Below are 13,590 nucleotides of genomic sequence, written 5' to 3' on the forward strand. Positions count from 1 at the left end.
ACCAAGCAACTCCTTGGAGGCAAGGATTCTGGGGCTTCGTCTGACATACTTTGGGCATGTTGCAAGGAGGGACAGGTCCTTGGAGAGGGACATCATGCTTGGGAGGATGGAGGGATGGCGCAGGAGGGGAACACCCTCTATGAGATGGATTGATTCAGTGACTGGGGTAATTGGGATGGGTGTGTCAGAGGCAGTGCAATTGGCACAGGATAGAGCAGGGTTTAGGGCTGTTGTACATAGGGTCGCTATGAGTCGCAAACAACTCGACGACACATAACAACAACAACAATAGATCGATCCTTTGATTTTTTTCACGTATGTTTAAAAATAATTTGCTTATTTCTTCAAAATAGACAATTGGCTAGCAATGTGATGGGAAGTGTGTCGAATCAGTGAATGTTGACATTCTTAGTACTCAGTGAATGGCAACCAGTGTGGGTTGACATGTTTGGATACACTGCTGAGGAAAGGGGCCTTCTGTTATTTTGTACGTGTGTCCTTGGTCCTCTTAGCCACTGACAATCTCCCCAGCATGGTTCTGCATTTTGTGAATGCCTGGTATCTTTTTCCTGCATCAGTCCCCAGGGGCTAGATGAAATGTAAATGTCAGAGGTGCTTTGTATAAACGACCAGATACTAATAGTGGGTTTGCTTTTTAGTTGCCCTTCCCTACTCAGTGTTTGCAAACTGGTGCTCGGAAAGGTTGGCTGTCCTCCTGTCTGTTTTCCCTCTCAGCTGGTCCTCCTTGCCTGGATGCTTCTCTGGCAAGAGGCAGCTTGACTGTTTCCTCTTGAAATTTCAGTGAAGGTTGAATTGAGAGGGCATTGAGCTAGTCAGTCAGCCTTGAAAGAGAAAATTCACCTGCAGCAAAGAAACACATTTTCTGTGTAAACATAACTATCTTCTTGCAAGCAGAGGCTACTGTAAATGCTTACAGGTATTTGAGTGGCCCATCTTCCGTCCGGTTTCTATTGGCTGTCTCTGTCTCCTAATTTACCCCTTGGTCCTCAGTCTGCTACAATTGGACTGCCAGCCCCAGCACTCATCTGAAACAGCTCTGCAAGGTCACCACTGCTCCCCACGCCACTGAGGCCAAGAGACAACTTCTGTTCTCACTGTACTTGACCTCGTAGCAAGTAATATCTGACACTGTTAACCAGTCTCTATTTTTTTTAAGAAACTTTATTGTGGTAAAATACATACAAGAAAAAGTGGGTCATTTCCACTGATCAAAAACAAAAATGGAAAAGAACACATGTGGTGAGGATATAAGATGAGTGGAACACTTATTTATCATAATGTAAATATTAGGTAAAATGTAAATTTTTTTTAGAAAAAGCAAAGACACATTATATTTTTTATTAAGTATCATAAAAGTACAGCATTAATATTTTATGCGAGAGAATGTATATTAAAATACAGAATTTTAATAAACATGAAAAGCACCTGTCTTCAGAAAGTGCATTGAGCTACTTGTGCCAGGTAATTCGATCTTTGAAACTCACAGCAACAGAATGCTGACCATAATCTGCAATTCTAAACTTTGATAAAGAGTCATCAAGTTTCATTATTTTAACTGAGTGTATGAATACAAACCAGACTGTTTAAATGCACAATGCAAGCTTGCTTAATCCTGGGGTACTTTTGTAGTATTTATATGAATACTAGTTTATTCACAGATAAAATTTTTACCATATAAATGTCAATTATTTTCTAGGGGTTCTTAAATACTAGGTAGGGTGTTTGCAGAAGTGCTGGATCATCAGTGAGTTACTTGCTGTTTTTCCTTTTCTGCCATTTCTTGTTGGTGAATTGTATTCTGTGTTGCTTGTTGCATTTTCTCCAGTTTTTCCAGAGTCAGAGATTTTAAGGGTAAATAGGCTTACACAGCACCATTGTATTTACATCTTCTACAAATAGCTGCCCTTGTTTTGGAAGAACTTCCCGAAACATTGACTTCACTTCTGCCATATCTTAATTGTTAGGCACAGTAAGTTTCTTCCTTACTTAGCCCTTGGCGTTGAGAATGGGAGCTCTTTGTGGGATGGGAGGGACCAACTATGCCCACCTTTCTGCCATGACCCCATTCGTAAAATGTAAATTTTAATGATATAAATTTTCATGTAAAAAGTAAATTTTAGGAAGGTAGAATGAGATGAAGACAATGGGAAACAGTGTGATGATTCCTCAAAAGCTGAAAAGCAGAATAGCTTTAGAACCAGTAATCCCACTCCTAGGTTATATGCTGTTGATAGCTGCTGTCAAGTTTACTATGACTTATGACTCGCAGTGACCCTAAGAACAGTATAGATTTGTACTTTGCCGTAAGTTAGGACCAGAAGAACTAGATGACTACCACCGGGGAGCACCATTGACTATTACCATCAAGGTAACAATAGATGGATCCTGATATAAAAAGGTAGAGCAAAACTTCAAACTTTTAAAAAATCCAGGCTTATTGAACACATTAAGACTGGAGGAATTCTTGTAACTATTTTTTCCATGTTATCTTTTAAACTTTGGAAGCAGGAGTGGCATCCACTTCCATAAACAGCTTGCCTCCAGAAACCCTATGAACCTGGAGAAAGGATAAAAGTCACGCAAGTCGCTATGAGTCACCTACGACTTGATAGCACTTAATGTAGAAAGACCAGTTGGCCTAGTGGACCGAAAGTGATGCTGTAATCTGCGGCCCTAAGGCCTGTCTTTAATTGTTTTTGGTGAAACATTCTTCTAGGTCATATAGCCCTGGTGTGTCCACTTGCTGTACAGGTAACCTGTGGTCGCTGTGAAGCTGAACACTGTGACACTGATGTGCCAAATGCAATAACGGTTACCCAAGGTGGACAGTGTTTGGTGGCACTCCCCTGTTAAAACAAGCTTGGAAGCAGGAGTGGCATCCACTTCCATAAACAGCTTGCCTCCAGAAACCTATGAACCTGGAGAAAAGATGAAAGTCATGCAAGTGTCGAGGATTTTTGTTCATAGGGTCACTATGAGTCGCCAACAACTCGATGGCACTTAACAACTTGACAACATCTTTTAAACCATGAGCCAAAATTGTCCCCTGAACTCACTCTTTAGAAAAGCAAATTAGCTTAAAAAAAAAGAAAATATAATTATTGAGTACTATACTCTTGCCCCCCTTTATAAAAAATTAATTTTAATGAAAGTGTACAGAGACTTTGGATTTCCATTTATTCATTGTTGCACTTTTCTCTCTGCCCCAACTTCCTCCCCAGTTCTCTCTTCTCTTGGAAAAGTAAAAGAAAAATTCATTTGTTATGCAATCCCTCCCCCCAAGTCCACTCCACTATGCAGCCTTCATTCTGAATTCCTGTTATTAAGATAATACCTAATCATATATCCCTTTTATTTTTTTTATTTTTTATTATTTGTGTGTGTGCGTGTACCGTCAAATCAGATCTGACTGATACAGGAGGAGATTGTCCCTCCTTCCTCGGCAGAGCATCTGGTGGATTCGAACCGTGCGCCTCTGGGATTGCAGTGCAGCTTCTTGCCACTAGGCCACCAGAGCTCCCCTATATATCCCTTTTAAAGAGTTATCTCCCTCATCTGTTTCAATGTAGTATACTTTAGCTTGCTTGGTTCCACTCTTGGCCCCAGCTGCCAGGAAATGAAAAGATGTATTGCAATGGGAAAGTCTGCTGTTAGGGACTTCTCCCGGGTACTGAAGAGCAACTGTGTCCCTCTGGAGACTAAGGTGCGCCTGATACAGGCCATGGTCTTTGCAATCACTTGTTATGCATCAGAGAGCTGGACAATGACTAAGGAGGACGGAAGGAAAATTGATGCCTTTGAGCTGTGGTGCTGGAGAAGAGTATTGAATGTACCATGGACCACTAAGAAAATGAACAGGTTTGTTCTGGAGAGGGTAAACCAGGCTGCTCCTTGGAGGCAAAGATGCTAAGGCATCATCTGACATATTTCTGACATGTTGCAAGGAGACACCAGTCCTTGGAGAGAGACGTCGTGGTTGGGATAGTGGAGGGACAGCGCAGGAGGGGAAGATCCTCTGTGAGGTGGATTGATTCAGTGACTGGGGTAATCGGGATGGGTATGTCGGAGACAGTGAGATTGATACAGGACAGAGCAGAGTTGAGGGCTATTGTACATAGGTTCACTATGACAACAACAACATACATAATTTATCCCATCTTTCTCAGTCTCCCCTCAACCCCGATGTCAGTCCCATTTTATAACAGTGACACTATGCAGTATTTGTCCTTTTGTGACTGAGATACTTCACTCAGCATAATGTCCTCCAAGGTCACCCATTTTGTATATTTCATGAGTTCCTTGTTTTTCAATGCAGCATAGTATTCCATTGTGTAAATATACCACAGCTTCTCTATCCATTCATTTGTTGATGGGCACTTCGGTTGTTTCCAGCTCTTTGCTATTATGAACAAAGCCACAATAAACATGGGTGTACATATATCTGCTTGGGTGGCAGTTATGATTTCTTTGGGGTATATTCCCAGCAGTGGAATTGCTGGCTCAAATGGTATTTCTATTTGTAACTTCTTGAGAAAGCGCCATACTGCCTTCCATGGTGCTTGCACCATTTTACACTCCCACCAACCGTGAGTAAGGGTTCCAGTTTCTCCACAAACTTGCCAGCATTTGTTGTTTGCTGTTCTATTAAATGTTACTATTTTTACTGGGGTGAGATGATATCTCACAGTTGTTTTTGAGTACTGTACTCTTTTTAAAAATTATATTACTTTTTCTAAAATATGTGAGACATCCATATGAGACCTAACTGTTACTCTTAAAGCATTGATGGAGAGCAGTGAGGCCAAGTTAGTGGGAATGGAATAACCAGAATGAAATAAGGAGAATGCTGACACAGCATGTTTCCTTTACTATTTTACCATCTGTACTGTGTATACTTACACACACACAAACACAGACACACACACACACACACACACAGACACACACACACACACACACACACACACACACACACACACACACACATTTAAAAAGACCCCTTCATCTCTAGATATAGGATGATTTGAGATTTAAGCAATAGAATTCTGTGAGCCTCCACTAAAGGAATGCCTTTAGTACACATCAAGGTGAGGTTTGGAATTTGGTAATTTAGATTCTATACATTCCTGAGAGAGAATTTCTTTTTAGAAACCCCAAACAAACTTACAAAAAAAAAAGAAAGAAAAGTCCTTGTAGTGTGTGTCATCCATAAGGACTCCAGCCCACATACACCTAATAACAGGTTACACTGATGAGGTGACTCTAGAGTGAGGGCTGACTGGCCAGATATGGACTAACCTCAGAGGGCAGGGCCAGGAGCTTCCACTACGTAATGAGATTCCCAGTGGAAGCTCTGGGCACTCAATCTCCGTGGACTTTTTGTTGGTAGAAAACATTGATACACAACTGATATGTCCCAGACAGAGAAGGCAAGAAAGTCAATGCCCAAACAAGCAACTAATAAACCCATTACCATGAAGTTGACTCAGACCTTTTCTTCCTCTCTGCCCATTTTTCTCCTGTTTCAGCTAGCAGCATCCCACAAAGCTTAAAAGTTTATTCACTACACGACCAGAGCTTAGAAAACCAAGAGTCATACAAATAATTCATATCCCCATCAAGGCAAATGAATGCAGGTGATATACCCTCAGTAGAAAAGGAAACTTCAAGCGTATTTTATTGTCCTATAGGGACCTAAGGATATGAATCAGCTTTGAATTTCTTTAGCAGCCTCATTTTGACAAGTCTGAGATAGATATAGATATGGATAGAGATAAGAGATACAGAGAGATAGATATAAATATATAAGCTCCGGTGGCCTAGAGGGTCAGGAGTTGTGCTGCCAACTGAAAGGCATATGGTTCAAATCCACCAACTGCTGCAAGACTGACAATCTTCCAACAACCTTTGAAGTACCCTCTGGATCATCAGCTATGAGCCAATTCTGACTCCACGATACACAAATATATTTTTTCGTCAAATTCCTATTTATAAACTTGATATTATTATTATTCTGATAGTGAAAGCACACACCACAAAACATTTGCCAATTTAATAATTGCTGCATGTATAATTCAGTGACATTGATTTGTGTTGTGTAATTGTTCTGCTTTTTATTTGCCAAGCTATCTCCCCACTATTAACATACACGCAAAGCTCTCTGAGGGATGGGTCTCCCCTCCGCCCTTCCCTCACATTGCTGGTGTTCTTCAAATTCTTCTTTGAACCAATGTTAACATCTTGTGTTCCCTTCACCAATTAGAAGGTTGAATAAAAGTTTGCATCAGAAGTCACGCTTGGATCTTTTGGGAGATGACAATTTATCACAGAAATGAAATGCCTTTTGCTTTACTTTAAAAGAATGTTGTTTTGCCATAACTGCTACTCATTCATCCGAAAAATACTTCTGACCCTGAAAAAGCTCAATAGGAAACAGGCAGATCTTGAAAGTGGTTATTTGTCTGTCTCCTCTGTCAGACCAAGTTCCTGGAGGTCAGTCGTGTGACTTGTTTATTTCTGTTCTCGAAGCCTCACTTCGTCTGAGCTCAGAGCCAATGTTCAGTGACTGAGTGAGTGAGTGAATGTGTGAAGGAGGTGTTAACCTGACTATACTAAACTCAAGATGGAGTTACTTAGGCTAAGTGCTGCATTTATTGTTGTTAGGTGCTGTTTGTCAACTACCACTCACAGCAACCCTGTGAACGACAGATATTAACCTTGCCCTATCTTGTAGCTTCCTTGCCATCTCTGATATTCACAAGCCTATTATTATAATTACTGTGCCAATTCACTTCGTTGAGTTCCTCTTTTTCTCTTACCTTCCACTTTCCCCAGCATGATGTCTTTATCCAAGGACAGTTCCCTCCTGGCAACATCCCCCAAGTATGTGAACTAAGATTTCTCGATGTTTGTCTCTAAAAATCAGTCTGGCTGCACTTCATCCAAGATGGACTAGTTTGTTCTTTTGGCAGTCCATGTGATATTTGATACTCTTCTCCAACACTACAATTCAGATGCATCACTTATTTTTCCATTATCTTTATTCTTCCTTATTCATACAATATTCAGATGCATAAGAAAATACTTTAGCTTGGATCAGGTGTACCTTAGTCTTTACGCTGATATCATTGCGCTTTTAGCACTTTGGTGCCACATTGGTGATGTTCTTGTATACCGGAGAGTCAGTCAAAGCCGACCCATAGTTGATCCTCTTGGCGGGTTTTCAGAGTCAGTTAATCACATGGGAAGAGATTTTCCATCCTTCTCCTGCATTAGTAAATAGAAATTTAGCTAGTTTCTAGTTTTTGCAAATTCTTGGCCATCTAGGGGCTGAAACCCAGGTTAGTTTACTCTCCTGGAAAAAGAAACCTAAGGTAGCCAATCAACACAATCTAATCAATCAATACCTACCTCTTTTGCCTCTTTCAAAATTTCCCCAATATTATCCTAAATAAACTTCCTTGTATAGACATTTGTGCTTCCAAAGCCATTTAACTTTGTACCATTCTTTAGAACTCTTGTACAACTTATAGACCAGGAATTTTTTCAGTTCATGAACTGAAAAATAAAGCTCATTGATTTTATACACAAGTTTCCTATTGTGCCAATTTTATTTGTAACATAGGAATAATGGGAACTCGCTCTCATAAATCTGAGAGAGGAAATGATCAGGTATATCTCTGTGTGATAGATGGGAAAACTGTGGCACATAGATGTACCTGGCTGAATTTCTCAGTGCTCGTTAGCCAACAACTTGGAGCTAGAATCAGCATTCCCTGTATATTTTAAGAGTGAACAGTGACCTTTACAAAGATGCTCATTAACCAACAGAAGCAAGGACAGTGATTTCATAATCTGTGTCAGCTTCCTTGTTTATACATTCTCCTTGTGGTCTTGGTGCCTGTTGTTATGTGCAGGTAAGAACTTGAATTGAGGTGTTGGAGAAAAGTACTAAATGTCCCTTGAACTGCCAAGAGAACAAACAGATCCGTGTGGAAGAAAGTGAAACCGGAGTGCTCTTTGGAAGCAAGGATGGTGAAATTCTGTCTCATATCCTTTGGGCCTGTTGTCAGGAGGGGCCAGTTTTTGGAAAGGACATCATACGAGGAAAGGTGGAGAAGCAGAGAATGAAGAATGACTCCCAACAAGATATCTTGACATAGTGACTCTAACAATGTACTCAAGCATATCCGAGATAGTGATAGTGTGCAGGATAGGACAAGGTTCAGATCTATTTGTTCATAGGGTCACTGTGAGTTAAGGTCAATTTGATGGTACCTAAGAACAACAACCAATGCTTCTGCCTGAGGCCACAGTTGAGAAATTGTTTTAAAGAATCAACATCGTGTCTCAAATAGAATAAGCAAAACCAGAAGACTTTTTTAATCAGCACTCACAGCAAGTATTTATTGCCCCCAAAACTTCAGTGTTATTATGCCTACTAGGCGCTGCCTCTTGTTCCTATTTGTCTTTTCATGGGCCTGCTTATCTCTGTGCTGCAACGTGGCAGCCTACCCTGGCTCGGCGGCCATTATCCAGAAGACTCTGGAGCAGCCAGATCTTCACCTTGGCCAAGAAGTCATTCTAAAGCTTCCCCTTTGTACTGGGAACTGAGGCCACCCCCTCACAATCCACCACCTCCTGAGGCCTGGGATCCAGGGGTTCTGTTTGGAACCATTCTTCCAAACCCTCAGGGAAGAACTAGAGCATTTGGTCTCTTGTAGGGTGTTTTTTAAAAAATTATTATTTTATACGGGTTAACGTACAAAGTTCACAAAGTTGTAGGTTATTGATAAGCAATGAGTCTAGGAACTATAAACATACCTGGCATCCAGATCTTGGTTCCTAATACAAATTCTAATAAAGGAGCTGGGGGCTGATTCTAGAACTGGAGCAGAAAACAGAAGATTAGCCTGGGACATCCTGTAAATGCAAGAAAAGTAAGAAGGTGCTCAAAATACAAGTAAATCAGCAAACCCCCCTCCACATTGGTAGGGAGATATGTCAAGGGTCAGAGAAGCTGATTGAAAAAGCTCTGAATGGCCCAAACTGGAACAATTTGAGTCATAAAGTTATACGATGTTTGGATTGACCAATATATTTGGTGTTGGGAAAATGGGAATTGAATTGGATTTTTCCCTCTCATGATTGGTATCTCATGATGTGCTGTTAGTTCAGTATCTCATGATCGGTTATGTGCTGTTAGTTCAGAACTGACTCAGAGTTGACCCTTCAGAGGGTTTTCAGAGGCTGTAAATGGCATTGGAGGGATTGTCCATTTTTCTCCCTCAGTACAGCTGGTGGACTCAAACTGCATGCCTTTGGGTTGGCAGCACAAGACCCTACCACTAGGCCATCAGACCTTTACTCATGGAAACATAGTTTGAGACGAGAGAAATCTAAACCAAGCTTTGGTTCTAGCCACTTTGAACTAGAACCTTTGGTCTCAGGACTCTACTGAAAGAATGTGTCGGGAACGACCTTAATAGATCCTTCTAGAGTGAGTTTATGTTCCATCTGGCCCAGGGCACAACCACCTGCTTTGGAATCATTTCCAAAAGGAAAAATGACACTGAAGTGACTGATAAGAAAGACAGCCTGGGGATTCCCAAGAGGATAGCAAGGCAAGACAGAGGGGGGAGTTAGGGAACTCATTAGAACAAGGAGAAATATTTTAAGTTATTATTAATAAACTGGGGAACTCTGGTGGCCTTGTATCAAGACGCTGCACTGTAATCCCAAAGGCATGCAGTTCGAGGCCACCAGCTGCTCCGTGGGAGAAGGACAGGCAATCTTCTCCTGTGCAATTAACTGCTTCAGAAAACTCGCTGGAGAGTCAGCTATGGTTGGTTCTGATACGGCAGTAAACAATAACAACAAAAAATGAGTTAATAAAGCAAGCATTGATGACAGGGGCGAAAGAATTAAGGAAACCATCTCAGCAAAACATAATTTTTTCTAAGGTTACATATATAAGGAAGTCCAGTGAATACCACTATCATTCAAATTTATGCACCGACAACTAGAGCCAAAGAGGAGATAGACGATTTCTACCAATTTCTGCAGTCAGAAATAGATCAAACATGCAATCAAGATGCATTGGTAATAATGGGTGACTGGAATGCTAAAGTTGGGAACAGGGAAGAAGGATCAGTAGCTGCAAAACATGGGCTCAGTTACAGAAATGAAGCTGGAGATAGAATGATAGAATTCTGCACATTCAATGATTTATTCATTGCAAATACATCCTATAAGAAACACAAATGCAGGCCATACACATGGATTTCACCTGATAGTATGAATAGGAATTAAACTGATGACATCTGTGGGAAAAATAGCTGGAGAAGCTCAATATCAGCTATGAAAACCAGGCCAGGTGCTGATTGTGCAACAGACCACCAACTACTCATATACAAGTTCAAGCTGAAGCTGGAGAAAATAAAGTCAAATCCACAGGAACCAAAATTTGACTTAAAGTCTGTCCCACTTGGCTTTCAAAACCATCTCAGGAACAGATTTGAGGCCTTGTAAACCAATGAGCAAAGACCAAATGAACTATGGGGAGAATATCAAGAATATCATCCATGAAGAATGCAAAAGATCATTACAAAGGCAGAAGAGGGAGAAAAGACCAAGATGTATGTCAGATGAGACTCTGAATATTGTATTAGAGTGCCAAGAAGCCAAAGCTAAAGGAAGAAATAAAGAAATTAAAGAGCTGAACAAAAAATGTAAAAAGGCAGCTTGGGATGACAAAGCAAAGTATTATAATAAAATGTGCAAAGAACTGGAGTCAGAAAATTAAAAGGGCCGAACTCGCTCAGCATTTCTTAAGCTGAAGGATTGAAAAACAAATTCAAGCAATACATAAGGATGCTTTGGGAAGAATGTGAAATGATCCAAGAATCATTAAAAGAAGATGGAAGGAGTACACAGAGTCACCATACCAGAAGGACTTGGCTGACACAGAAGAATTTCATAGAACAATGTATGAACAAGAGCCTGTAGTGATGAAGGAGGAAGGTCAAGCTGCTCTGAAAGAATTGGCAAAAAACAAGGCTCCAGGAGTTGACAGCATACCAATTGACGTATTTCAACAAACAGACGCTGTCCTCAATGTGCTAAGTTGTGCCAAGAAATCTGGAGGACAGCCACCTGGTCAACAGACTGGAAGAGATAGATACTAGTTCCCATTCCAAAGAGGAGTGACCTGACAGAGTGCGGAACTTATCAAACAATATCATTAATATCACATTCAAGCAAGATTCTGCTGAAAATTACCCAAAAACAACTGGATCAACATGTCAACAAAGAACTGCCAGATGTGCCGGCTAGATTTAGAAGAGGCCATGGTACTAGAGATATTATAGCTAATGTTAGATGGATCTTGACAGTAAGCAGAGAATACCAGAGTAATGTCTATCTGTGCTTCATTGACTATGCAAAGTCTTTTGACTATGGATCACAACAAACTGTGGTTGACTCTGAGAAGAATGAGAATCCCAGAATATTTTATTGTGCTTATGTGAAACCTATTCTTGCACCAAGAAGCAGTCGTCACAACAGAGCAAGGAGACACTGGATGGCTCAAAATTGGGAAGGGTGTCTGCCAGGGATGTATTCTGTCTCCATACCTTTTCAATCTGAGATGCTGGGCTGTACGAGGAGGAATGTAGCATCAGGATTGGAGGAAGATTAATCAATAACCTATGTTATGCAGATGACACAACCCTGCTTGCTGAAACTGAGGAGGATCTGAAGAGCCTGCTGCAGAAAGTCAAGGACTGCAGCCTTCAATATGGATTGAAGCTCAACATCAAGAAAACAAAGATACTCACCACTGAGCCAATTGGCAGCATCATGGCTGGTGAAGAGATTGAGATTGTTAACAGTTTTAGTTTGCATGGTTCCACAATCAACACTCTTGTACCAACAGCCAAGAAATCAAGAGACGGATTGCATTGGGAAAGTCAACTGTCAAGGCCATCTCCAGAGTACTGAAGAGCAATGACATCAGGCTGGAGACCAAGGTGCACCTGGTCCAGGCCATAGTCTTCACAGTTGTGTGTTATGCATCAGAGAGCTGGACAGTGACTACAGATGATAGAAAGAGAATTGATGCCTTTGAGCTGTGGTGCTGGAGAAGAGTGTTGAATATACTATGGACTGATAGGTGAGCAAATAGGTTAGTCCTGGAGAGGATAAAGCTGGGCTGCCCCTTGGAGTCAAGGATTCTTACATACTTTGGGCATTTTGCAAGGAGGGACCAGTCCTTGGAGAGGGGCGTCATGTTTGGGAGACTGGAGGGGCAGCACAAGAGAGATGAGATGGATCAATTCAGGGACTAGAGTAATGGGAGTAGTTGTGTCAGAGACAGTGAGGTTGGCACAGCATAAAGTAGGGCTTAGGGCTCTTGTACATAGGGTTGCTATGAGTCACAGGTGACTCGATGGCACATAACAACAACAACAACAATAAAGTAGACATTTATGGGGTTGAAACAAGATCTTGGTACTGTACTAGCAGGAGTTGGTGGAGCCCTGGTGAGCATTCATTAAGCCCTCAGTTGCTAACTGAAATGTCACCAGTTCCAGCCCAATAGCCATTCCTTGAGACACAGGACAAAGATGTAGCAGCCTGCTTTCATAAGGATTTACATCCTTGGACAACTTACACGGCTGTTTATACTGATTTTATAGGGTTCCTGTGAGTTGGAATCATCTTGGTGGCAATGAGGGTTTGGTCTTAGAGGTTAGGTTTCTAGGTGGATATTTTAGTTATCTAAAAACTGAGGGAGCTTTGGTAGTCTAATGGATAAGGAGCTGTGCTGCCAGCCTAAAGGCACATGGTTAGAATTCACCACTAGCTTCTCCACAGGAGAAAGAGGAACAATCTTCTTCCATGTGATTTAGTGTTTCTGAAAGCCCACCAGAAGGTCAGCTATGAGTTGGTTCTGACTCAATGGCACCAACATAACATAACAATAGAGCATAACAACAACTTTCACCTGAAAGTTGGACAATGAATAAGGAAGACTGAAGAAGAATCAACACCTTTGAATTGTATTGTTGGTAAGGGGTAGTGAATATACCATGGCAAAAGAACAAACAAATTCCTTCATCTTGAAGGAAGTCCAACCAGAGTGCTCCTTAGAAGTAAGGATTGTGAAATCTCGCACTTACTCTGGGCATGTTGTGAGAAGGAGCCAGTACTTGGAAAAAGACATCCTGTTCACAAGGTAGAGGCTCAACAAACGAGAGAATGACCTTCAATGTGATGGTTTGGTACAATGACTGTAACGATGGGCTTGAGCACAGCAGAGACCATGATGACGGCAGAGGACAGGGCAAGAGTCTACCTGATCTGTCATTCATAGTGTTGCTATCACTGATAGTCAACCTGAAAGCACTTAACAACAGTGTTTCTCCAGGGGTGCACAGTTCAAATCCACCAGATGCTCTGCTGAAGAAGGAGGAACAATTGCCTTCTGTACCCAGTCAGATCTGATTTGACGGTACACACATAAAAAATAGTAATAATAATAATAAAAAACAGCAACAGTGCTTCTAT

The 13,590-nt window shown here is 41.2% G+C and overlaps 1 pseudogene; it reads right to left on the reverse strand.

Moving 5' to 3' along the window:
* Window positions 1-1,762: 1,762 nt before the first annotated feature.
* On the reverse strand, window positions 1,763-1,971 carry LOC102848546 (annotated as a pseudogene).
* Window positions 1,972-13,590: the final 11,619 nt, after the last annotated feature.

The sequence above is a fragment of the Elephantulus edwardii genome, unplaced genomic scaffold (genome assembly GCF_000299155.1).
Source record: "Elephantulus edwardii isolate Elephantulus edwardi_28Jun2011 unplaced genomic scaffold, EleEdw1.0 scaffold00094, whole genome shotgun sequence".
Classification (NCBI taxonomy): Eukaryota; Metazoa; Chordata; class Mammalia; order Macroscelidea; family Macroscelididae; genus Elephantulus; species Elephantulus edwardii.